Source organism: Phalacrocorax aristotelis, chromosome 3 (assembly GCF_949628215.1).
Source record: "Phalacrocorax aristotelis chromosome 3, bGulAri2.1, whole genome shotgun sequence".
In the NCBI taxonomy this organism is placed as follows: Eukaryota; Metazoa; Chordata; class Aves; order Suliformes; family Phalacrocoracidae; genus Phalacrocorax; species Phalacrocorax aristotelis.
Genome location: NC_134278.1, coordinates 85,939,769 through 85,967,068, shown reverse-complemented (window position 1 = coordinate 85,967,068; position 27,300 = coordinate 85,939,769). Strand labels below are relative to the sequence as shown.

The 27,300-nt window shown below is 46.8% G+C and overlaps 1 protein-coding gene and 2 long non-coding RNA genes across 15 annotated transcripts in view; 2 read left to right on the top strand and 1 right to left on the bottom strand.

The window, feature by feature from the left end:
- Positions 1 to 631: 631 nt before the first annotated feature.
- LOC142054987 (uncharacterized) lies at positions 632 to 2,504 on the top strand. The gene is made up of 2 exons (XR_012659760.1): positions 632 to 724; positions 2,204 to 2,504. It is a non-coding gene; the product is annotated as an uncharacterized LOC142054987 (long non-coding RNA).
- A 3,633-nt stretch (positions 2,505 to 6,137) lies between these two features.
- LOC142054986 (uncharacterized) lies at positions 6,138 to 13,512 on the top strand. Its single transcript, XR_012659759.1, has 3 exons — positions 6,138 to 7,665; positions 10,862 to 10,968; positions 12,889 to 13,512. It is a non-coding gene; the product is annotated as an uncharacterized LOC142054986 (long non-coding RNA).
- A 12,624-nt stretch (positions 13,513 to 26,136) lies between these two features.
- MACROD2 (mono-ADP ribosylhydrolase 2) overlaps positions 26,137 to 27,300 on the bottom strand; it is a 911,164-nt gene continuing 910,000 nt past the window's right edge. For 10 of the 13 annotated variants that reach the window (XM_075088273.1, XM_075088281.1, XM_075088275.1 and 7 more), the window contains one exon: positions 26,137 to 26,398. The gene's annotated coding sequence lies outside the window, so the exon portion shown is untranslated. The remainder of the gene's footprint in view (positions 26,399 to 27,300) is intronic. The other 3 variants (XM_075088274.1, XM_075088276.1, XM_075088284.1) reach the window with 1 other exon arrangement.

The window sequence follows — 27,300 nt, the reverse complement described above, 5'->3', positions numbered from 1 at the left end:
TCTCTTGGAGACCAGAACAATCTTTGAGGTACGCAGATGCTTGCCAACAGAAAGGGGCTGCCATCATTCCTTGAGAAGAAAGAGATCAAATTAGACCATCCCTCATTTCAAAATGGGATTCCTTCACCCGCAAATTACCAGGACCGAGCCTGAAAGGCTGAGCAGTGAAGATGGGCGATGATGAGACGATTGCAACTTCCAAACGTTTCTTTCATCATAATGTCTTGATAATCCTGTGAAGCTGTGAAAGCTTTATTTTCCCTGACTAATTTGGACTTCAAACCAGCCTTTTATAAAAGTTCTTTTTTTTATACAATTGTCCTCTTTTTCATCCCTTCTTCTCCTCTATCTTCCCCTCTATAATCTCTCTCCTTGCCTGTATTATCCACCAGCATGTTATATTTCCCCCACCATGCACTGCCTGCAAGGAAACAGAGGAGAGAGCACAGGTCTTTTCAAGGGCAGGGGTTGCCAGTCATTGCCCACTGGCAGGACCAGACCTCTCCAGCTGTCCCTCCAGAGACCATCACGAGCAGGTTCTACAGTTCCCAGGACACAACTACTGCCGAGGATTGAGGAAATCCTACAAAGTCAAATGAAATTCAAGTTTGCATTCTCCCCAACCCTGTAGGTCTCCTTGCCTTCCCCAAACTATAAGACCTAAACTGCCAGTGATGAAAGCAAGGCGTAAAAACACCACAAAATTCCCTCCGGAGTGTGGCAGGTGAGCCTGTACTGAGCTTTCTTCTCGTGATCTTTTTGATCCCAGTGGTTTTGGTAAGAATTAAATCACCTAAATTCCCTAGCGGTTTTATTTGCATGTATTGATTCCTAGAGAGTCAGGAAGTTTAAACTGAAGTGATTGATCAGCACAGCATTCGCTCTGATCAGTGTGGCACCTTTAAATGAATACAGACATCTTGCACTTCATTAGAGATGACTTGGTTATTTTGCAGAGCATTTCATGTCAGGACAAGTACCCAATGCAGCTGTTCAGCTCACTGGAAGGGGAAACATGGTCAAAGCGTGGTTCTGGTTTGCCCCTAGATGTATGAAAGCAGATGGAGAGAGAGCAACAGAAATTTGGAAGGGGGACATTAGACCAGCACTGCTGAACCTCACTACTTTAACTGAGAGACAGCGAAAATTTAATTACTTTCTGCGTGGGTTACTTGTGTGTGCAGCAGCAAGATGGAGCACTGCAGCCCTGCTTTGTGCTGCGGTGAATATTCAAGCGTCCACAGTGGAACAGCCTCCCTGACAGCAGGGGATGCAGCTCGGCCCTCAAAACCCCGTAGGACATACCGGAGGCCCTTAGGCAGGAGAGAAGAGTGGGATTGAGAAGGGTCCTGGACCCCAGCCTTCGTGCTATGGTCCATTAGTGGGGTAATCGCCAAGCGGACCTCTGCCTAATTTGTCATGGTGAATGGCTGTAAAAGAAGATGGTGTTTTTCAATAAAACAACAATTTCTTTGACCCATAGTGAAATAACTTTTTAAAGTGAAAAAAACCCTAAAAAAATAAAGGTAGGATGCCCATTTATTTATTTGCACTTGGTCTATTTGATAGGATTTATGAATGTTCTATTTCCTCGTCTTTGTGCTTTAAGGTTTATTTATATTGGGGGAATTGGGCTTATTCCTTATATTCTTTATTCCCCCAATAAAAATAATGATGATGAGCTGCATCCCAACATATAGCTTGAGACCATGAGAGGTCCCCCAGCACCCTGAAGCATGGTAGTCCCTGGGGCAGAGGGTTGTGAGGGACCTCGGGGCTGCCGTCACTCTCCGAGAGAGGGACCAGGTTCCCCATCCATCCTGGCACAGGCACCTGGTGGTCCCCACTTCCAGAGGAGCTTCCGGGGCACTGGTGTCCCCCATTTTGGGGGTTTGCCTGAGGTGATGGGAGGAAAGGCCGGGTCCAAGGCCAGCCCCCAGGTCTGCTGGTGCTCGGTCCTGCTTGATTCAGTTCAATTCCTGTGCTGCTTAGCACTGGATGTTTAGTCACAGATTTCCCAGTTGCGCACAGGAAAAGCACAGCTGAGCCCCCATCAGGTATTGTTATTAAAATTTTATTATGTAAATTAATTGCATACATAAGCACTGGCATAGCACACTGGAGCACAGGCTTCACAGACTCAAAAAATGCATGCAACTTCTCTGGATTTCTGCAGTTTGAAAATGTTTTCTTTCCCTTCCAGAAACACCAAAGCACACAAATGGGTTTTTCTTACCCCGGGGCAAGGAGAAATCATCCAGCACAGAAAAAGGGCATCCAACATAAGGAATGAAGGATGTGGTGAGGCAGTCTGCCACACGCACAGCTCCTTGGTGCAGAGGCACCATGCCATCGTATTGCTAGCGTGCTTTCTGAGGCGTAGTCCCTGATTTCAGTGCAAATATCTAATATGTGTGTTTCCCCACATCCCCATTAATTGTTTCCAAATGAATGGTCTCTGTAGCTTGGTCATATTTATTAGTATTGAAATGTTTCTTTCCCTACCCTCCATTTGCTTGTGCCATTGGTTTTCAGCTGTTATCACCCCTGTGGTGGCTTGGGAGCTGTTACTCTGCTGGCATTTGTCAGGCAGCTGCTCTTCCTCCTGGACCACATGTCACAGGAAAAGTCTCGATCTCAATATCTGTCAGACTGAAAACTTCTCAGAAATGAGCTCCAGAACACTTTTTTCCCCCTGCAGATGCAATCCCATGCTGGGTGGAAATGGAGTATGACCGTGCCATGGCATCTCTCAGGTAATATTGCTCTGATGTTAATTTAACTCCCCAGGAACCTTTTGCGGACATGGGTGTGTGATGATACAGACTGTCAAGTGGAGTAACTCTAACATGTCTGTATCTTCCTTGTGCTCCATGTCAAAAAATTAATTGTGGTGGGAGTATTCCTCATCAGTTCATGGTATTAATGAATATTGTATTGGCTAAGCTGATTTATGTAAAAAAAAAAAGGGGGCGGGGGGGAAAGGTGCTGAGGGTTAGCCTGGGTACCAAGGAATGGAGGGTGAGATGAAGAGGTGTAGGCTCATGGGTGGGGAAAAGCCCCCAGGTGGGTTTCCCCACTCACCTGCCTGATGTGCATCCCACTTCAGCAGGGAGCACCGAGTGAGCACCACCACAAAGGGCTGGAGGTAGGAAATGAAGGACCCACGTGCGCTGAGGAGCCAGTTGTTTGATAAATTACCAGGCAAATTAAAACAATTAGACTACACTTCCTATCAGCTGCTTTCAGTAATGAAGTTTGACGCTAATGAAACCAGCCACTCAATTTCCACCCAACCCCCATCCTCGAAAAGCTGCAGGAAAGCACCAAGAGAGAACCAGGGTCCAAACTGACTCCATGCACAACTTCATCCCACGGCGCCAAATTCCCTGCTCATCATTTGGGGGGGATTTTTAAACATTTTTTTAAACACACATGTTGTTTCGTGGTGCTCCCCACCTCACCGTTGTGCAAGTCAGACACAGCAAAAAAACGAGCACATTCTCCCTGTCTGTTGGGAATTTGGGAAGACTGGGAGGAACATAGGCACGTGTCTGGTGCATCGGGGTTGGGAGACATCCTGCAAAGCTGCATAGTGTGGCACTATAGAGGTTTGCAGATGTGTTTCCTCCACAGTGTGTCCCTTCTTAAGCCTGTCTGGCTGCTTCTGTGCTCCTGGCAAAAATTGAAAGATTAACTGAAGATTTATGAGATTAAAAAAAAAATAAATGCAAAGGGTGTCGAGCTGGGCAGTAAATAAACCAGCAACTCCTGTAATTGCTCCTGAGAGTTGGCACACGTATGCAGGGACGTGAAAACCTCCCTGCACTGCTCCTTGCACACCTTTACCCTTCAAGGTCAAGTATTCCTTGCTGGCTGTATGAAATACTCAGAGACACACACACACGAGAAAGGTATAGAAGCTGTCAGCTTTCACAAGTGATACAATTTTTGCCCTAACAGCAGAGGTAAAAGGGGTTCCAATATCATGTTCCTCATGAATAAGGAGTTGTTCGCTGCCCTGGGTCAGTAATTTTCGGTTCACTTCCTAAAGTACCCAGTCTTCCATGTGCTCTTGTGTTCCATCAACTGAAATTCTCCCCCCTGTTGCCCCCTAAAGCAGCAAAATCTGATCAATGGATGGGTTTGGTGGATGCCTGTGTTCTCTGATGTGCTGGGCTCCTGCAGCTCATGTTCCAGAGGGAGACAAGAGGAAGTTTAGCTGCAGGTGGAAGCTCGTGTGAACCAAGGGTACCCAAAGCAAAGCCAGGCAGATGTTCCTAGGCTGGGGGTGATGCACAGGACATTGGCTCTGCTGTGTAACCTCAGATCACCTGAGGCTGCCTGTGGATGGAGGCATGATGTAGTGAGTGGCCTGGGTCAAGTTAGCACAAACCAAGCAAAAGTTAAGTAACAAACTGCCTGGAAGGAGTTCCCTTCAGCATCTGTGAAACAAAGCATTTGGGATTTCTCTGCAGAATGTAATGAAAGTTTCCTAATGAAACTGTTCAATTTTGGATATTTTGGATAATATTGTTTTTAATTCTAAAGATATATTTAAATGCATTCAGTGTGAGACTGGGAAACCACAGGGGAGGGGGAGGCAGGAGCAGGAAGGGCAGCCAGGAGTGCTGTGGGGTCATCAGGCCTGTCTTTGGGAGGAGAAAGCCGTCCCATCGCCCTTGTGGAATAATCTCCTACAGTGGCATCACCACAATGGCTCCCCTGAACATGTCAGGGTGGGTTAAGTAAGTGGCAGATGGTCTCTAACACAGGCTAGAGACAAGAGGATTTTTTCAATACACCTTTTTTTTTTTAGATCTCCTCTTAAGCAGAGCCACTGAAAGAAAGCTGTAATTATTTTAATCTGTTTTTTCCCCTTCCTACTCTGCAAATGCACTTGGCTTTCCAAGTTCTCAGAGGCAGTTTCATGGAAAAAAAAACATGCTTTTTAAAATATTTATTTTAGATACATTCCTAACAATGTACTTGCCATGGAACAGGGGTTTGGGGGTTTTATTCTTTTTTCTTATGAAGATAAAAATACCACCACATGCCATTATGGGTCAGTGAGCTTTGGCATATAATTACAAAGCAAACTCTCAGCTCTGCACAGCCCTGTCTGCCCTTGGCCTCATACAGCAGCCACCTAGACTGAAATCCACATCCATCAGTCCTGCCTCCCTCCTCCCTCGCACCTTCAATGATGGGGGTTCTGCCACCTCCCTGTAATTAGAGACCAAGCCATACGGCCAGGCAGCAGGGACAAGGCACAAGGTGCCCTTGGGGATGGCAAGGTGGGACTTACTTTGGGGTCTGCACCAAAGTGATGCCAGAAAACACTTCCCTTGTGCTTGGGTTGTTTTTTTTTTAAATTTTATTTTATTTGTCCCTTGTGTCAAGTCAAACCTTTCAGTCCCATCCTACTGTGGTTCCCATTTATTAAAACCTGGAAGAGGGTTTCTTCAGGGCTCCTGCCCTTCAGGGTTCATACCCTTTCCAGAGCAAAGGGATGTTTGTGGAGGAGCCCAAGATCTCTCAGCCCTAAGGGATGCACTTGCAGCCTGTGCTGCCAGAGGGGTTTCCAGAAAATTTTTCCAGCTGCTGTCAGGTAATGTCAGAATTAAAAAAATACCTCCGAACCCACGTATTGGCTGGGAGAGCTCATGCTCCACAGGTGCAAGCAGTTGCCCCAAACAAGGTAGCACCTGGCAAGGCAGGGGGAGGCCAAATGGCCACGGCTGAGAGAAATTTAGCACCAGCCTGCATTGCACCTCTGGCAGCCTTAAAAGGCCCATGGGGTTAGGTTGAAGAATACTCCACTGCAGTAGAAGCATAGTTGGGTGTGTGGAATTTTTTGTTGGTTTTGGTTTGGGGTTTATTTTTTTTGGGGGGGGGGTGGGAGTGGCTGTGTCGTTTCCCCCCTCCCCCCAGCAAGATGCTTTGGCGAGGATGTGAACCTGAACGTGGACCTGGGGGCATATCTCTGCCTTGCTGTGTTAGACCAGGAGCTGGTGTGGAAGCCCCATTTAGGATGGGAGCTGTAATGATATATCATCTTCTACCAGCCCCAGGTAAGTGGTGCCTGCTGCTTCTTAGTGGGTTATGAGTGTTAAAACTATTTTAATTAAATACATAGAAAGTGCCTGCATGTGCAGAGTCTCGACAGCTTTGCATGTCTGTAGATGTATGTTAGATTTCTAGTGAAGTGTCTAAAGTAGAGGGCACCAAAACCCATTCCTTAGAAAACTTGGTTTCTCTAAGAACATCTCTTGAATTTGCCTCTTTTCCTGAAGATCGGGGAAGAGAGGAAACAACAGGAGTTGATCTGTCTGTGATTTGAGGGTTTGAGGGTGAGAAAGTTGTGGTTCTGGACACCTAAGCTGTATATTTATTAATTCACCTGGGCATCAGATGCAAAGATTCGCTGCTTTCTAGCAAAGTTGTTGGCTTGTGGTTGTGGGAAGCAGGAGGAACAGAAGTAGGGAAGAGGGGATCCTGTGGGGTAGCTATGGTTGAGGCCTGTTTGTATGTGAGCTCATGCAGACTGATGCGGGGAAGAGGTGCTTGCAGAAGCCCTGCATGACTGATAGGCAAACCAGTGATAGTCTCTGCAGCCAGCTCTTCTCCCAGCTCACAGGAGCATGGTCCAGAGCAATCTGGCCTGTCCAGAGGTCAAAAATTGTGCTTGGTGTAGTTAGAGGCTGTCTGCCCTGCCTCTCATCTGTAAGCAGTTTTTGCACTGCATTGATGGTGTTCTTATAAAAGTACCTGCCAAACATTTTCTGTAGTTTTCTGAAGAGAAGCTGGTTTTAATGGCGTGACCTTCAGCTGTAGGGACTATGGTAAAGACAAAACACAAGTGCTTCTCCCTCCCCAATAACTTTCTGCTTGCCCCAGTGAAGGGCAGCAGCAGTGACCGGTTGTGTTGCTGCAGCCCTGATGGCACTACAAACCTGGCCAGAAATTGTTGCCATGTTTCAAACACTTAATAAACTCTGCCCTTGCCATATCACCTTACCAAAGGGTGGCTTGTCACAGTCATAAAGCAGAAGCTGCTCCAGATGGAGTCCAGCCCAAAGGCTGCTATGGGACAGGCAGACCCTGCAAAGACCAGATCAAATGCTTGGTTACATCTTTAAACCCCTGTGCACCATGGGAATGAAAAATGGCTGCTAGCCAAGGCATTCTGCAGTTTTATGTCAGTTGCAAAAAAAACACTTTATATAATTAGTTAGCATTGCTTCCTGTCACTTATGCTTGTTTTTTATATCCAAGGGCATGTGGCAGACCCCTGCTTGACAGACTGCAGCTCTTGCACAGTGCAGTTACTGTGACAGGTCCAAAGGTTCACATCTATGCTGCAATCTTCAGACACTGTGCTTGTTTCTATGACTTAATTTTGGTTTTCTTTCTTCCCGTTGTGTCTCCTATCATGCTTTCTACCTAAACATGCCTCACTCCAAGGAAGAAACAAGATATTTTCAAATCATCCTCCCCCAAAAGCAATGATGAATTTGGCCCAAGGTCTGGATGCCCAACCAAATGAGAAGCAGGCAAATTCAACCTGAACAAAGCAGGCACATCCTCTCGCAAGGCAGATCAAGCCAGAGGCGCTGACTACGCCATAGAAGCAGTGAGGACAAGAGCTTAGCAAGATTTAAGGTAAATGCCTTCAATATTTTTATCACCTTGACCATAGTGCTTGCCAGCTTTTTGAGATAGTGCCCTTGTGTTCTCCCTTGTTTTCTGCACCCACTGAGTTGGGGTGCAACTCAGCCCCCTCCCTTAGAGGGGTCCAGCCCTGGGCAAATGTGTGCATTGAAGTCACTTTGGCCAGGTTTGGTGCTGCTGTTTGCTGCTCCCCTCTTGGCTCTACTGTGGTGAGGCTTATGTGGAGGTTGAGGGAGTGACGTAGGCCTTGGTGTTGCTCTCAGTCTGGTCACTGGTAGTGGTGCCTATCAAGCCTGTCCTATGGAAAGGCGCTGTGTATGCAGCTTGCCCAGCACTGTCCATATTTGTTCAGTAATGGGGCTGCAAATCCCTGCATCTGTCTGCTTTCCACAGTCTTGCATGAATGTGTGCCTTTTCATGGCTATAAAGGACAGCTCATGCATAGGCTGTCTCTAATAAGGGTGTCTTTGAGTGATTCATCTAACAATTATGATACTTTTCCAACAATCTTTGTTTAAGTTTTTTGGGACTAAGAGGTGCTCCTGGTCCCTCTTATGTTTCCTGCATATTTCATGTACTTGAAATATGCGAACTTACAGGGAGGACGTAAAGGCAGTATCAGGTAAATCAGAACGTTTTGATGTGAGGTGGTGCAGCTTCACTGAGAGCAGCAGGCTTATGTCTGAGCTGACTGTAGACAGCAAGTATTAGGTTGTGTCAAGGGAGTGTCTGCAAGATAGGCTTTTTCTTTATTTTCATGCTGGCTTAAGCAAGTCACCTGCCCACTCACTTCTACCCCCTGCCCCAAAGGCTCAGGTTCAAGATGAGAAAGAGAGGATCATGGGAGCCCAGCATAACTGAAGCAGCACAGCATTTGCACATGGCTTTGGGACATAATCTCACCGAAACAGGCCTTTGGGGATAGGGGGCTTGAGCAAGTGGGTCTGCTCTGTAGCACCTCTGGACCAAAACTGGCATTTGCTGCTTTCAACCCCTTCCTAACTCTCCTTGGGTGGTGCTGAAAGCTTCTGCTTTCCTGTGATGCTACTGTCTTTTTGGACACTTTTGTAAGTCCATGAGTCCAGAACTTAAGTAGCTGCTTGCGCTGTTAAGCCAAATACAAGTTGGTGAAGGGCATAAAGCTTCCAAAATTTTGGTTGTAGTTTTGGGGCTAGTGGTGGTAGAGAAGCAGCAGAACTCCACAGCGGCTGTGTGGGAAGGGCGCAGGAGGTCTCCCTATTTTGGGCAGGCTGGAGTCACACATGGCTCAGGTTATATTTCCACACCTGGTATCTATCTCTAAGTCTCCCTTTCCCAAGGGTTCAGCAATGCAAGTTGGAGCTTTAGCAAAAATTTCAATTATGGCATTGCCCTTGCTTGACAGAAGAGGTCAGCCATTGTGGGGTGTGTCTAGCAGGTAGTCTACACCAGCAGCGAAATTGCTGGTGAGCTGGGTACTTCCTTTGTAGGCAAGGAAGTAAAGATTTGTCTCAGTCCTATTTTCTCCAACCCCGGCGAGGCTAAAACACCAGGAGGCACTTTCATTGCTCACAGCTCCAAATCTCTTTTTGGCTATTAGCTCTAGTAAAAAGCACTCTCCTTTTTCTTGGGATCACAGTGCTTGGGCTTCCATGTGATCTCCAAGACTTGATTGACATTTCTGCTGTCAATTTTCTGCTGTCCCCCCTCCCTCCCAGGTACACAGGGAGGTGTCTGCCTCCCACTCAAATTCTCCAGCCTCCTGATGGATCTTTGGCCTGAATTTTGGGTGAGGGCTGCTGTTTTGGAGCCCATGGCTCTGTGATGGGATTAGTGACTAGCTGGCTTGAGCTCAAGGACTGCTGTGGTGTCCGCCAGCCTATATAATTTTTTTGCTGTCCCCGAGTTTAACTGTATATTAAATAACATAGCCTGGGGCAGGGGGGAAGCATTCCAGGGCCTCCCCTTTGCAGCAGGAGAAGAAACAAGTGTGCAGCTTTGCCAGACAATTTTCTATATTGCAAGTTTTCTCATACTTGCTCTGCATGATGGGGTAAAACCAGAGGGGATTGCAGCCTTTTAAAAATTATTTTGTTTTAAAATTAAACTCTATCTTTTACATTTGTCAGTAGGTTTGACTGGAAACAAAACAAACAGAAGGTTTTTTTAATTTTTTATCAAGGTTTTTAAAACTTTCTGTCTTTAGATCATGGTACAAATCAACTTAACCATGCAGAGGCAGACGCTGATCTTGTTTCCAGAGACATAAAGCAACAAGACCACTATGCTTAGTAGCTTTATTCAGCTCAAATACCCACTGTTTAAGTCTTGGTGCAGAGACCGTCAGCTGGGAACTGGAGTTAATCTGCTGGTCCAACTTCAGCCAGAGCAGTGTGCTTGCAGGGAAGGCTGTGGTGAGACAGGCAGCCGCAGCAGCAGGGAGCAGTACTGGGTGATTAAAAGATGGGTTTTGTGGTTTGAGGCAGGGGTGGAGGGTTTGCTACTGCAACAACCACCCCATCCTGCCCCCTGCATGACTAGATGTGATTGGTGAAGCACCAGGATCATAGGGACTGATTATTTTTTTGTTTGTTTTTTTTTCCTCTGGGCTGATGGCAGGCTGAGCAAGTTTCTTCCAGGTAGGCAGCCTGGTAGGAGGGTTGCTGCACTCTGCAGCTTATATATGCATCTGGCAGTGGAATGGCTGGACTGTGTCATGATTGGTCAAGTCTTGGTGTCTAGGCAGCAAGGACCAAGTGCGCTGCATGGCCTAGCAAGAGTGGTTCCACAGGTGTGTGTGTGCGCACACACTCAGTCTTCGGTGTCTGCTGAATACTACGTACAAGGCCTTCACCATGGTGGCTGGCCAATGTTGTTGTCTGATGGCATGTGTGCATTTGCCTGAGAGGCCAGGCAGTGCTGTGGGGATGGGTGATGTGGGGTTGCTGTTACGTCAGTCCCTACCTTTTGATCATGGGGAATATGCTGGCTGAGCTGCTTCGGCAAAAGTCCTGTGCCTCCCCACTCTCAGCCAAGGGGCCTCTTAGGCTGCTTCCAAAAGCCTCTTGGCCTTGTTATCCCCCTGCACAGCATGTGGAACTGGGATGCCTTGTACCTGGCTCTGTCACCTTGCCCAGACACTGGTGCAGGGTGCCTTGTGCAAGGTGAGTGCCTGCCAGTACTAACCATGCCACTTCTTTTTTTGCAGCAGCAGGTGCTTCCTTGCAGGAATGAAATGGAGCAGCTCTTGGCCACAGCAAGAGATTGTTCTCCCTGTTCCAGTTGGGCCTGTGATGGGCAGGCATCAATTCAGTGGTAAGTCTTTGTTGCTGATTTGTTGCTACATACTCTATTGGATGCAGGGGGGACATTGCCACCAAGGATGAGGAAAAGGCTGAGGTACTTAATGCTGTCTTTGCCTCAGTCTTCAACAGTCAGACCATTTAAACCCAGGGTATTCAGCACCCTGAGCTGGAAGGCAGGGATGGAGAGCAGAATAAGCCCCCCATAGTCCAGGAAGAAGCAGTTTACAGATGCTCACAAGTCTATGGAGCTAGATGGGATCCACCTGAGCATACTGAGGGAGCTACCAGAGGAGCTCACCAAGCCACTCTCCGTCATTTTTCAGCAGTCCTGGTTAACAGGGACAGTCCCAGATGACTGGAGGCTTGCCAGTGTGACGCTTATCTACAAGAAGGGCCAGAAGGAGGATCTGGGGTACTGCAGGCCAGTCAGCCTGACCTTGGTACTGGGGAAGGTTATGGAGCGGTACATCTTGAATGAGCTCACCAAGCATGTGTAGGACAACCAGAGCATTGGGCCCAGCCAGCACAGGTTCATGAAAGGCAGGTCCTGTCTGACCAACCTGATCATCTTCTATGACCAGGTGACCTGCCTAGTGGATGAGGGAAAGGCTGTGGATGTTGTCTACCTGGACTTCAGCAAAGCCTTTGACACTGTCTCCCACAGTGTTCTCCTAGAGGAGCTGGTGGCTCATGGCTTAGACAGGTGTACTCTTTGCTGAGTAAAATCTGGCTGGATGGCCAAGCCCTGAGAGCTGTGGTAAACAGAGCTGAATCCAGTTGGTGGTCAGTCACAAGCGGTGTTCCTCAGGGCTCAGTTTTGGGGCCAGTCTTGTTTAATATCTTTATCAGTGATCTGGATGAGAGTATTGAGTGCACCCTCACAAGTTTTGCAGCTGACACCAATTTGGGTGGGAGTTTCAATCTGCTGGAGGTAGGAAGGCTCTGCAGAGGGACCCGGACAGGCTGGATCGATGGGCTGAGGCCAACTGTATGAGGTTTAACAAGGCTCAGCGCTGGCTCCTGCACTTGGGTCACAACAACCCCATGCAACTCTACAGGCTTGGGGAAGAGTGGCTGGAAAAGAACCTGGGGGTGTTGGTTGACAGCAGCTGAACATGAGCCAGCAGTGTGCCCAGGTGGCCAAGAAGGCCAACAGCATCCTGGCTTGTATCAGGAATAGCGTGGCCAGCAGGAGTAGGGAAGTGATTGTGCCCCTGTAGTCAGCACTAGTGAGGCCACACCTTGAATATTGTGTTCAGTTTTGGGCCCCTCACTGCAAGAGAAACATCGAGTTGCTGGAGCGTGTCCAGAGAAGGGCAACAAAGCTGGTGAAGGGTCTGGAGCACAAGTCTTAGGAGGAGTGGCTGAGGGAACTGGGATTGTTTAGGCTGGGGGGAGACTGTATTACTCTCTACAACTACCTGAAAGGAGGTTGCAGTGAGGTGGGTGTTGTTCTCTTCTCCCAAGTTACTAGTGATAAAATGAAAGGAAACAGCCTCAAGTTGCACCAGGGGAGGTTTAAGTTGGATATTTGGAAAAATTTCTTTACTGAAAGAGTAGTCAGGCATTGGAACAGGCTGCCCAGAGAGGTGGTGGAGTCACCATCCCTGCAAGTGTTTTCAAAAAAGAAAAAAAAGTGTAGATGTGGCACTTCAGGCCATGGTTTAGGAGGCATAGTGGTGTTGGGCTGTTGGTTGGACTTGATGCTCTTAGAGGCCTTTTCCAACCTTTATGATGTAACGATTTCTGCAAGTGTTTTGTGAAGAGGCTGCTGAAACACAGCAGCAGTGCCTTCCATCCATTCCCTTTTGTCAAATAACTGCCTGTAAGGTGGTTTGTTTCTTCCCCACTCCGCTATGACTGTGGAATTGCTGTACACCCCAGCTCTCTCCTCTGGAGTAGTGGTACATGAATCTTTAACTATTTGTAGGTTGCTTTTGCTTTCTGTCACTACCTTGGAACTCTGCACAGTGCTGTTTTTCTTCCCACGCTATCATTTATGTCTGTGTGTGGATGGAAAGGATTCATTGGAAGCATCAGTTCATCCAGCAGAAGGGATGAGTGACCACCAGCCCATGTGCAAGAAGGAAAACTTTTTTTTTAATTTTGTTTTTGGAGTGTGGTTCTTCTGTGTGTTATTTCTGGGCAATGAAAGCTGCATTTTCTGGAAATTATGTTCAAGTAATAATGAAAGATAAACCATATTTGGGATCTAATGCACTGTCTAACTTTGAAGTTTCATTAGCTCCATCCCAAGCTTTGCAGAGGGACCAGGCAGACAGAGGAGGCAGCACATGTGAGCCCCAGGACTTCAGGGCCAGCCTGCCATAGGAGGATTGTGGCAGGGTCTGGGGCTCTTGCCTCCCAACAGGGGAGCATGAATGAGTCCTTCAAACCTGCAGGGCAAAGTTGGGATTCAGAGGGCAAAGCTGGGATTTTGGTTGCTGGTTTGTTTTTTTTTTTTTCCTGTAAAAGGTGGTTGCATAGGATGTGACACCTCTCATTTTTCCATTTATTGGAAATTGCTTATAAAAGGTAATGAATATGTCCTTTCTGAAAGGACACGTTGTTTCCATTGCAGTTCACTGCAGTACTGGAGAATCGGATGGGAAAACCATCAGAAGGGGGATGTACACCCGTGTGCATGGGCGTGTGTGCATACCTGGGCGTGTGTGCATACCTGTGCATGCATAATATGAGCCTTTGCATGTGTGTCTGTGCATGTGTCTGCGTATGTGCTCGTGCGTGTGTGTCGAGGTGCCTGCAGGTACATATGTGTCTCTGCATGTGTATGCACTTGTGTCTCTTGCATGCATATGCATGTGTGCCTGCATGTGTGTGAATGCACATGTTTGTACATGAGCATCTGTGTTCACGTGTGGGTGCATGTGCACATTTGCATGCATATGCAGGCATGAGCGTGCGTCCGTTTGTGCACGGGCAGGTGCGAGTATGCATGTGCATCAGCATGTAAGCATGTGTGTTTCCATGTGTGGGTGTGTATGTGCTGGCACGCATGTGCATCTATATGTGTGCAAGTCTGTGGGCATGTGTGCACATGTTTGCATGAGTGTGTGCACATGTGTGTGGGTGCATGCAGGCAGGCATGTGGGTGTTCGCGTGTGGGTGCGGGGGCGTTCACTGGCGTGCATGTGTGGGTGTGCTGGTGTGCATGAGTGCATCTGCATGTATATTCGTGTGTGCATCCATGGGCATGTGTGCATGCGTCCATCTGCATATGTTGTGTGCATGTGCGTATGCATGCCTGTGTGGGTGCACGCACGTGTGTGCCTGCATGCGTGAGCAGATGTGTGCATGTGCATGTCTGCATTGATGTCCTTGTATGCACATGTGCATGTGTGCTTTTGAGTGTGTGTGCATGTATGTGTGTGGGTGCAGGTGTGTGCTGGTGTGCATGAGTGCATCTGTGTATGCGCATTCGTGTGTGTGTCCGTGGGCATGTGTGCGTGTGTGCATGCATCCATCTGCATATGTGTTCTGTGCATGTATGCATGCCTGTGCGTAGGTGTGCACACATATGTGTGTGGGCGCCTGCATGCATGTGCAGATGTGTGTGCAGGCGAGTGCGCGCATGCGTGCGAGTGCATGTTTACATGTGGGTGCATGGGTGGGTGTGCACACGTAGGTGTGCGTCCATTTGTGTGTGTACACACATTCGCATGCCTGCGTGTGCAGGCAAGCAGGTGTGTGTGCGTATGTCCATGTACGTCCATGTACCTGTACGCACACATGTGTGCCTGTGCATGTCTGTGCGCTTGCATGTGCGTGTGTACGTGTGGGTGTGTCTGTGCTTGTGTGTGCACGCATTCATATGTGTGCATGCATATGCATATATCCATGTGTGAGTGTGTGTGCAGGCATGAGCTTGTGTCCATGAGCGCTTGTGTGTGCACGCATTTGTGTACATATGTGCGTGCATGTGAGTATGAGGGCGTATGAGTACATGTCCTTGCATGTGTGCGAGTGCTACTGCGTGCGCGCATTCGTGTGCGCGCGTGCCTCTGCAGGCAGGCATGTGCAGGCATGCATGCGTGTGTGTTTGCATCTGCGTTTATGCATGTGCGTGCGTCTGTGGGGACGTGTGTGTGTTCATGTGTCTGTGTGCATGTGTGCCTCTGCGTGGGTGTGCGCACGTACATGTGTGCATGCAGATGTGTGCGGATGGGCCTGTGCAGGTGTGCATGCGTGTGCGCATGGGTGTACTTGCATGTTCACGTGCATGTGTGACTGCACAGGCATGAGTGCATGCGCGTGCTTGCCTGAGCGTGTACGTGCTTGTGTGTCTCTGCATCTGCATATGTGTGTGCTTGTGTGTGCACATGTTCATATGCGTGAGTGCATGTCTCCGTATGTGTGAGCATGTGAATGCATATGTGTGCTTGCGTGCCCATGTACACATGTGCGAGTGCTATGGCAAACGTGCGTGTGTGCATCTGTGTGTCCGTGTCCACACAAGTCTCTGCGTCTGTGTGCACATCTGTTCTTGTCTCTGTGTACATACGTGTGCATGCATCCATGCGTGTGACCCTGTGTGTACGCGTGTTTGCGTGTACTTGTTCTTGCACGCGTTCATGCGCATCAGTGTCTGGGTGCGCGCGTGTGTGTATCTGCGCTTGTGCGCGTCTGCGCTTGTGCATGCACACATTAGTATGCGCGTGCATGTGCGTCCATTCGGTGTGGACATGCATCCGTGTGACTCAGAGTGTCTGCGCGTGTGCACATCTGCATGCATGTGTGTGTGCACACATTCGTGCATGTGCTAGTGTGTGTGTCATTGCACGCACATACGCGGGTGGATGTGAGTGTATATGTATGCAGGTGTGTGTGCCTGCACACGTCAATTTGTGCATATCTGCATGTGCGCGTGTGTGCATGCGCATAAGCGTGTGTGTGTGTGCTCATCTGAGTGTCCGTGTGTCTGTGTGCGCACATACGTGTCTGGCCATGTCCACATGTGCGAGTGTGCACACGTGCACATTGGTGCATGTGTACGTGTCCGTGCATGTGTGCTTGTGCATGTCTCTCCGTGTTCGTGTGCGAGTGTGTACATGTGTGTTTGCATGTGCGTGCTTGTATGTGTGTGTACACGTGCATGTGCCTGTGCATTTGCATGTGGGTGCGTCTGTGTGCTTGTACGTGCTTGTGTATATATGTGCATGTGAGCATGCGTATGCACTTGTACACACGCATGTGCAGGTGTAAGTGTGTGTCTGTGCGCGCACGTGTGTGCGTTCACGTGGGTGTGTACATGTGTGCATATGAGAACATATGCATACGTGTGCTTGGGTGAATGCCTGTCTGTGCTCGTGCATGTGTGCGTTTGGGTGTGTCCGTGTGTGTTTGTGTGTGGATGAGGACGTATGCGTACGTGTGCTTGGGTGAGTGCGTGTCTATGTGCACGTGTTTGAGTGTGTCCGTGTGTGCCTGCGTGTGTGCATGCGCACGTGTCCGTGCGCACATACGTCTGCATACACTGGCGGTGGCGTCCTTTTGAGGACGGGAGTGTGTGGGCATGCAGGTGCATCTGCGCGTGCGCATGTGTTTGCATGTGCACATCCGTGTGCGGGTGTGCGCGAGTGGGTGCACGTGAGCGTATGCCATGTGTATGCCCGCGTCTGTGCGTGTTGGTGTGAGTGTCCCTGCACGTGTGTGTGTACGAGGGCATATGCATATGTGTACTTGCGTGTGTGCGAGGACACAGGCGTGAGTCCTACTGCATGCGGGTGTGAGTGCTACTGCGTGTGTGTGTATTCGCACGCGAGTGTGTGCGAGTGCGTGGGCGCGCGTCAGTGGTTGCGTTTGCACGCTTGTCTGAGTGTGTGTTCGTGCTTGCGTCTGTCTGCGAGATTGCTTATGCGTGTGTACGTGTGGGTGTGTCTGTGTGCATGCATGTGCTTGTGTGTGCACAAGTTCATATGCATGTGTGTGCATATATCCGTGTGTGTGTGTGCGCATGTGCAGGCGTGAGCATGTGTCGGTGTGCGTGCATGTCCGCTTTTGACTGTGTGTTTCTGCGTGCGCATGCACACCTGCACATGGGTGCACATGTGTGTTTTTGCTGACGTGCATATGTGAGTGTCGTGGGCGTGTGTGCACGTGCATGTGTGCATGCGTGCCTGTGTGTGGCTGCATGCGTGCGCAGACGTGTGCATGCATGTGTGTATGTGCGCATACGTGTCTGTGTACACGTGCATGTGTGCATGCATGTCTGTGCATGCATGTGCTTGTGGACAGGTGTGTCCGCAGGCGTAAGCCTGCGTGTGAGTGCATGTGCGCGCGCATGCATGTCTGTGCACATATGTTCATATACCTGCATGCATTTTCATGTGCGTGTGCGCCTACATGTGGGTGTGTTCGTGTGCGTGTACTTGTGTGTGCATGCGTTCATATGCATGTGTATCGTGTGTGAGTGCGCATAAGCATGTGTTCGTGTGTGTGCATGAACATGTCCATGCGTGTTTGCATGTGTGTATGCATGCACGTATGCATGCATGTAAGGGCGTATGCATGTGTGCACGAGTACACGTGTGCGAGCGCTACTGCACACATGCATGTGTGTGCGTGCAGGTGCACGCATTCGTGTGTGTGAGCCTGTGCGTGTGTATATGTGGGCGTGAGTCCGTATCTGTGCACGTGCATGTGTGCATTTGCGAGTGTCTGTTTATGCATGTGCGTGTACGCATACGTGCACTTGCGTCCTTTTGTGCATGGGTGTGTGCAGACATGCAGCTCCATCTGGGCGTGCGCGCGTATGTGAGTGTGCGTGCATGTGTGTCTGCGCACGTGTACTTGTGCATGCATGCACGTGCAGACGTGTGTGGGCATGCTTGTTTGCGTGCCTGTGTGTATGCGTATGCGTTTGTGGGTATGCATGTGCATGTGTACATGTCCGTGTGTACATGTCTCTCTGCATGTGCACACGTTTGTGTGTGCTTGTGCATGCTCGTGTGTGTATATCTAAGCCTGTGCATGTACGCGCATGTTTGAGTGTGTGCGTGTCTGCGTGTTTACACGTGGGCACGTCTGTCTGCGTGCGCGTGTGCATTCATAAGCATATATTCATAAGCGCGCGTTAGCGTGTCCGTGCGTACTCCTGTCTACGCGTGTGTGAGCATGTCTGTGCGCATTTGCGTGCGTGCACGTGTGTGTTCCTGTGTGTGTAAAGGCGTATGCGTACACATGTGCAAGTGCTACTTAGTGTATCATAAAAACGATATGAGCAGTATATCCTGTTATATATGTACTATATTATGCAGCACTTGCTATGTTATATAGTACAAATAAGCTATACTATGTATCATCTAGCAGCTACTGTTCTTACATAAATTTTTTCAATAACATCTAATGTACATTGTGTATTTATATTATACATGCATTTCTATATTATACATATGGACTGCATAGGTACAGGAGTATTCTTTGAGAGCTGATAGATGCTATGGAAGATATTATATAGATTTCTTGATTTTATTAAATAGATTTACTACATAAATTACTCCTACAACAACATATATGCCACAGATGTTTTACACAATATACTGTACTGCATATAGTAAGATAATTATATAATTACTGTATAATGTGTTAACATAATGTAATGTGTTTATACTAAATAGTATGTATAGTATAAGCTTTGACATATTATTTAAATGTCGTTTGTTATGCCTCATTATTATTATTATTACCTACCATGTTATGTATTATATCTAGCTAATGACATATAGTATACAAACAGAATATAGTATGATAGCAATATAATATATTATATATAGGAATAGTACTCATATCAGAATTTTATAGGATAGAGATTAGATACTACATAATCTAGACTAAGTTGTTGCTTACAGATATAGCACCTAATTTACATATATACTACATAAAATGCCACTAACAATATGTTAGTTATAGAGTATATTTTGTTTCATATAATTATTAAACAGTATATAATATATATGTGATCTATAATATGTGCTGTATAACACAGTATATGTGGTAGATAGCTGGTATCTATATCTCCATAGTAGATGGCACCTGTAGGGTATAGATATTATGTTTTTATTATTATTAAGGTATTACTATATTTACTTCATATTACAGTCTTTACCTGTGTTGTTTATGGAGTATATAAAAATGAGTTCTTTCTAAAATCTGTTTTCTGTAGAGTACACAAATTATCTAATTGAATTAGATACAGTATATGTACAGTATCTAATAATATACACTGTACCATGTAAAATACATTAACTACACATCTAACAGTAAATACAGAATATATACATATTGTATAGAGTATATCATACATGCTACATGTAGCATGTATAGCATGCAGTATATTTAATATTCTGTATTATACTATCTAAATAATATATTTTTATACCTAAATGCATAAAAAAAGGCCAGAGGTGACGATGCAGGCATGAGCCTCCTTGTCTTGACAGACAAGGGTCAATGCCAGCACCTGGGTTGTCCCCAAGCTTGGCCTGGAGCCTTCCCAGGATGAGTGGCTCCCAGCCTTGTATTAGTTCTGCTGCTCTCCTCAGGGTGCCTGAGCCCCTGCCAAGGCCTGTGATGTAGTGCTGCACCACCTGCACAGAGGCACTCAGGATGGTCGCTGCTCAGAAACCAAACCCCTCCTCATCCAAATGCCTTTGGCTGGCCAGCACCTGCCCTCTCCCAGTTCCCTTTTGGGTGCAAGAATAAACACAACCCTCCTGGTACAGAGATAATGTGACTCACAGAGCAGAGTCTTAGTTTCAGGATGTCCTCTGGCTTGCTGCTTGGTTCATGGGTCTTTGCTGCTTGGTTCAACTGGCCTATAACGTGCTCCTTCTATACTCCATCGTTCTCTGAAAAATCACTATGATTTTTATTTCAAAACTAAGGGCCTGGCTTGCTTAAATTCAAGTTTAGGCTTACATTTCCCACCCAGAGGGACACGTCTAGCAAGCAGGTAGTGCCCATATTGCACTAGTTTGTGACAGTGAGGTCATTCTTGCTGGGCTTGGCTTCCTTGCCTTTTACCGTGAGCGTGCATGTTGATTAAACACCATGTCTAAGTGGTACGGAAGGACTTTTCTCAATTGTCTCTACTGAACACCTTTTCTTTCTGCTGAAAAGCAAACTTGATTGCAGTCCTGTGGGCTTGGGGATACTGTTTCTACGTGAGCTGTGTCCAGACACATCAGGATGGCCTACAGACCCATATACCCTAGGAGCATTTAGGTTAACAGGGCACTATTACCGTTGCAATCTCACAATTGTCCTAGATGCTTCTTGAGCTTACCTGCAGAGCACCTCCAGCACTGCTCTTGCTAAAAGCTTGTTGACCTCAGTGAGCCAAAGCTTATTGCAGCTCACAGCACAAATGTGGTGATGTGGGTGAAGGGTGGAGCCCTCTTTGGGCATCCTGTGTCTTTGCAGCAAGAACAATGGGAATATGAAAATGCTCAGTAGTAGATGCTAACCATCATCATTGGTTGATTTCCAACATCAACCAAGCATGTGCGTATGCTTTTCTACTGAGAAGAGGGTGATGCTGGGTAGGTTTGAATGGCGGGGTGAGCCGGGACGGCCCTCACATGACTCATGCACTCACAGTGCCACCCCAACCCAAGGTGATGAGCCCTGAGCTGCCACCAGAGGGCGACCTCCCCGAGTGCCTCCACCAGATTTTTTTAATCAGGAATTTTTTTTTAAAGCAGGAATTCATTACGATAAATGTTTTATCAGTGAATTCTGAAGGCATTAATAGTGATTTGCCACTTACTTCAAGAGGTTGCTGATAATTCTAATGGAATGAGAAATTATGGTATTTGAGTCTCCTGACACTTCTAGTTCAGGGAACAAGAAAAAAAAAGCCCAACCCAAAATGCCAAGACTAATTAAAGTCCCGAAGCACAGGGTTTTCTTCTCTTATGAGATAGCACAAGGTCATAACAATCCCTTCAGACGCTTCTGTGCGGGGGGGGGCTCCAAAGCCAATTTAAAGCATGCACATAGTCCTCTGAGGAGCGGCAGGTTCACCTGGAAATCCTGACAGGCAACCTGATTCCTCTGGGAGAAGCTCTCTGAGCAGGAAAAGCAGTAACCAGGCCTTGGTTTCTGCAGCTTTAGAGTGACCAGTGATGTTATGAGCTCAGCAAAAGACTTCCCCAAGTGCAAAGCTACCACTTTTCCAACCACGATCTGGAAGGGGAGTTGTCAATCTGGCCAGCAGCAACAGGAGTATAATTAAGGCTGGTTTATCCCTCATCTCATCCTAGCAGACGTACGTGCTCTTTGCCTAATCCACATCATCTGGACAAACACCCATCACTGCAAGGGCCTGAGCAGCCTCAAATACATGCCCATCCGTCCTCCAAAACCATGTTTTCCTCCCAAACCTGTGCTATTCAAAAAGGGTGGTACAGACAGTACTTGTTTCTAGCTGAAAGATTAATTTCTTTTTCTCCTTTTAAACATATACACCTGTTGGAGACAAAAAGCATTCCCTTGCAGCAGAAACAGGCTACAGCATGGAGAAGGCAGGCACCTTCCCCAGGCTGTTCAGGTCTTGAGAAACAATGAAAACAGAGCTCTTGGTGAATGGGGTCCAAGATGCTGTGTTACAGCTGTTGCTGGTATTCCTCTCTCAGGTTAGCTCACTGCCACTAAGACCATACTTGACATTTGGGTCCTGCATCCAGCAAAAAGGCAGGCCTTCCCCTCTGCCACACATCTCCTGTGCCTTGTCCTCTTCTATTTGGCTGTCAAAGGGTTGCAGGCAACGAAAGGTCAATTTTCAGAGAGGGAAGCCATTTGTCAGAGAGCTCTGAGCACACACAGCCATCCCCCTAACTTTGGCTATCAACCAAGAAAAGTAAGACAGGGTCAACAGAAGTGTTTTACGCTATACTGGTGCCATGGGAATTAAAAAGCCACCTTCACAATTTTTGCAATATCTTCTTCCCCTTCAGTCTTGAAATAAGTAATGGCAGAAAGGGCAGGTAACATCTCTTGTACACAGCCTGTTCTCTCTTATACCTGTGGATTGCATATATATGTGAGTAGTCTTTGCTAGATGCCAGACATCTAGTACTGCTGCAACTGCTGGGACTGGTTTTGTAACATCTCTGGTGCAGCGGTGGGACCGAGTGACTTTTTCCCTCTGAGCTGCAAAGTCCCTGTTCTTACTTTTGGTGATGCCGTTCAAAAATCCTTCTGAGGTATTCGGTTCCCGCAAGACTCCACTGTCAAGTGAATCATAAATTTAAATGAAGGCCCAGCTGTGCATGCTGGCGATTGCACATCCAAACTGAAACACTGACAGCCAAAACGACCGCTGCACGATCAGCATGGTTTGCAGGGCCGGGGGGAATAAACACACTTGTGGCATTGCCTCGTCTTCAGGACAAGCTTTATTAACATTTTGCGTTAACAAACATCGTAGTGTGAAGGCATCAGTTGTAAATTTTCCAACGCACAGTACAGACAAAAGGAAAAATAATGGACTTGGAGGCAATTCAGCATGTAAATGACAGACTAACAGAAGAGGCATGTGTTAACTGATATAGCTGCTAGACCATCTATTAGAAGACATTTTGCAAGCAACAGTCTACATTTTTTTGCATTGAAGTAAAAACATATTTTTGGATCAAGAAAATTAGCTTTTGTAATTTTTTTTTTAAAACTTTATATCACAAATGTCAGGGTAAGGCAAATCCTGGATGAATCATATGATTAAAAACCCCTATTCCCCAAGAAAATAGATCACATACGCTGTTAAGTAACTAAGTTTGTCATTTTAAAAGCAAAGCCAGCATGCACTGCATATAGAGAAAAGTATTTTATTTTTTTAAAAATATTTTTATTCAGGTGCTTAAAGCAGAACAGTGTTAATTCACAGAGAGGCTTTCTCAGTGCTTTATAGAAAGACTGACAATTAGCTGCAGCAAATGTGTGACCCATTATTACATACTATGTCTCAGACATCCCCTTTGGATGGGAAGGAAACCTATTCGTCGTCAGAGTAGTCACCAGCCTGAGGAATATTGTGCCTAATGGTAGGGATGAGCGCTTTCAGACAGAGGAGAAACAACAATCAAGCAGAGCCTGATACTTTGTATGCAAACATGAGCACCAAAGGGCTGCTATTCCTTTTACGCCACCTACTGCAAACACATTTTGTGTTTAAACCAAAATCCTTGACATAAATCCCAGTGGAGTAATACTTGGTCTGATGATTGCCATCCTACAAAACCAGCTCCCTGCATTTCTGAGCCGCAGAGGGGCATCGAGGGGCATGGGTCCAGCCTCCACTACTAACTCAGCTGCAGAATTCACACTGCCAAACCATACTCACTTTTAGTGAAAAACCCCAACAACTCAAACCAAAATCCACCTGAAAGAAAGATAAATATAAACATGGCTGCAAATTTGTAAGGACTTCTAATCAACGCCTACATTTCCTTGCTTTACACCTCCTGCTGGACTTCACACTTTGGTGCTGCATCCTCGGGCAAATGGTTCATGGCTTCAAAGACTCACTGCTGTTCAAGGACCAAGGTCAAATGAAAAGTGCAATGAAATTATTGTCGGGTTAGAGAATATCTACTGTGACGCATCTTTGCAGGTTTTGCGGGTTTGGTGTTTTTGTTTTTTTTTTTTTTACCATCGTGTCAGTCTTCACAAGGAGTTTAAGGAGTCTGTCTCCTTGCTGAACTGTCACACCTTGGCAGCCAGCCTCCTCCGGGGCTCTCCCTTTGGCTCCCTCACTAAAACCGAGGCTGGCTATGGCGAGAGTGACTACAGATACGAAGATAATGGCAGGCTACAGCTCCATTAACATTGCCCATGGGCAAGCACGACAGAAACAAGAGCAGAGATACATTCAGAGGACCAGATACTTCACTGGCTGAAGTTATCACAGCTCTGCAGAGCTCAGTTCATCCTGGCTGAGGACCTGGCCACCTCAGATCTCCTTGACATTTCACACAGCTCAAAATCGAGCTCACTGAGTTAATTTCTGGCCCTGCGGGGCCTGTCCCCTTACTTACCTAGATGGAGGGACCCCTTCAATCCTGGTCTTTTCAGAGTGACCACACAAAAGGGGAGTTGAGACACCTAATGTGTTTATCCCCCTTCCTCCTGAGGTATTTATCCACTCCTCCCCATCTATTATGATGACAGGCCATTTCAATCAAAATCACCTGGTACAGAAACCATACAGAAACATACGGGATGCACACCATGCAGAGGCTTCCCGTTGCAAAACTGAAATCAGCTGGAAACAAGGTGAAAGAAGAGTCGGGGGGGGGTGATATCCATGTCCCAAAAGACATGTTCTGTTAAGCATGACCCCAGGGGTGGGAAAGAAAAGCAGCAGAGACACCTCAAAGGGAACAAGGAGTCCCTTCAAAGGTGCTCCGAGGAGAACAAGGGCCAAAGGAGTGGTATCTAGCAAATTTAGGTACCCATCAATATTATAAACCCAATTCATAGGCTTACATCAGTTCATTTACTCCTTTCACAGTTGATCCAATTCAGACTTATGCATCCACTGACCTCTGGGAGAAATGGGTGATAAAGAAGCTCCTCAAGATCTTCTCCGTTGATACTGTCACATGGGTTAAAACACCACCAGAATCTGCACACAGACACACTTTTCTGATCCCACTAAGAAGCAAACATACTGGAGCCACACATAGGGAGATAGGGCCTGCCTTTCTAGGAGCCGTACTCTCTGCATAAAGACTGGGGCTTTTCTTGTTTTCCTTTCTAATCCTTGTTTGCTCTGACATGCTTTCAAATGAACCTGCAGCTGAAGGCAGCCATCATCTGCCATAGCCATGTTAGGGCCACATTTGACTCACTGTTATACCAGCAGATGACTTATCACCAAACCTACTCTAGCTGGGATAAACCCAGATCACAGGAGGCTAGAGATATGTCTTACCTTAGTTTTTACTTTTTTTCTTATATTTTTATTTGGCCAGCTAGCAAATAACTGGGATCTGTGCATAATTTTTTGCGGGGGGGGGGGGGAGGAAGAGCAGAATCAATTACTTTGGATAACATTATGAAATTATTAGCAGCAGCATTTTAAAATCCCGATTGTAGCACATCACATCCTGGACACAGATTGCATGCTCTTCCACTGAGTGTATTGTCTATCAGTTTTGGTTAAAGCAGGGTTGGAAAATGTATGTGAAACCCTTTTGTTCCGTTTCTAAAAATTTCAGCGCAGCATTTACTGGCAGAACAATTGACATATGGCAAGACATTCTTATCCAAATAACTGTTAATTGCTTTTTAAAAAAAATTTAAAAAAGAAATCATGCATATGCAATAGAAAATATAATGAAGGCTCACACAAGATATGGTGTGAAGTTGTTAAAGCTGGGAGCTGTAGTTAAAGATGCCTTGAATGCAGAGCGCCTGTTATCCTCTCTCACTCACAGGCTCGAGGAAATATCTGTGCCCACCTGCACCCGAAAGTCATACTTATGGCACTGATTCTGAGGGGCATGGCGCTAACTGGAAAAGAGCAGGACTGATTAGGGGCACTGGCTGTTCGAAGCCACATGTGTTATTTGCATGTAGGACCCACAGAGGGGCATGACATAGCATAGGCTGGTTACAGTTTAGCTTTTCCATGCCAGAGAGAAAAGTGAAGGGCAGAGCCACAGGCAATCCCAAGGCATCGCGACTATAGAGTTAATGCGCAAACTCTGTTTCCAGCACGCACTCAAGGGAATCCAGCCAGTGCCTCTGCCAGCAGCCAGGGTTAGGACATGGCAACCTGCTGGCAGGTGCTGCCGATCGACAAGCCTGGAGGTGGGCAATGTGCAGGGCTGTCTCTACCAATGTTTCTGAGATTTTGGAGCATCTAGTCTTTCAAATCCCTAGCACAAGGAGGGTGGGTGCTTAGTGTGTGCAGATTATAATCCTTTGTGGCAGTTCATGTTCTTGAAGCAAATCTCCATTTATATCCTAGGGAACAGTGTTAAAAAAAAGGTGGGGGTGGAGGAGAATAAGCTGGCCCCCACAGGTTGCCTGCAGACAGTACTGTAATAGGGAAAGAAGATAAAGATGCTAGAGAAGGAGTGGGCCTGGAAACAGGATACTGATGATATGATGCAGGAGCAAAAGAGACCCAATATAAGACAGGGACTCACAGTTCAGAAGAAACTGTTGTAATTGCAGGGATAATTGCAAAACATTGTTAGATTTGGGAAGTTATGTTTCTTTCCGACAGACTTACAGAACAAAACACAATGAAGAACAAAACAGGAATTAAAGCAAAGAGTAATTTCCCCAAAGCTCCCTCCCTCCCAACCTGCAGAGCATCTCTGCGTGCTCTTTTCTGCCAAGAATGATGCCATAGGATGTCAGCGACTGCCCGTTGGGTTTCCTCAGGTCTCTTCTCTCCTGCATCCTTCCTTCAACACAGTGGGGGAGGAACAAGAGGAGGAGGAGGAGGAACAAGAGGAGGAGGAGGAACAACAACAACAACAAAGGCAGAATTTCAAATGTCTGCACAGAACCCAGGTCTCAATCATTCTAGCACAGATGCCTACACTTTCTTTTTCATCACATGCACAGCATGTGTATGTGTCACACAGTTTATATTTAACAGCCACTATTATCTCTATAGCAAACTGACTGTGCTCGTTAGGGTTTCCTGGTTTTCCACAGCACTGTGCTACCTAGAACGATATTAGAGACCCCCAGCTCTGGTGGGTGCTTCAGTACTAGCCCACAGGACATATGTTAAGAACAGCACATTAAAATACTAAACACAGTAAGCAAAGGATTTTCTCAGCTCTGAAAGACCCTAGCGAGACCCTCTGAAGTTTAACAGGCTGATCAATCCTCATGGGGACCTGCTACTTGCAATTAAAACAGCCACAGCAGGATCGAGAGGACTTTGATAGATAATTGCAAAGGATTCTATGCCTGCTTCTAATCCTGCACATGCCATTAAAATGCTGTGCAAGACATGTTGTGCCCTGGCTCGGACCCCTTTGCTTCAGAAAGGTGCCGGAGGAGCCTGGTCTTGCAGTGGATTTGAATAGACTTACTAATTGATTGCTAATTTTATTATTCCTGTAAACTCTGCCTTGATAAAGCAAAAACAACTCCAGCCCAAAATGTTAATGGATGTTGATTTCCATAGGAAAATGCAGCATGAAACACAGACTTCCTACAGGCTGTGTGAAAACAGTAATAACAGTCATATATTTTTTTTAAACTGAGGAAGGGTATTAACCTTTCCATGTATAACCTTTCCAGGTGTAGCAGAGAGGATTTCATTAGTTCCTCTTCCTTTTTCAGCTGAACA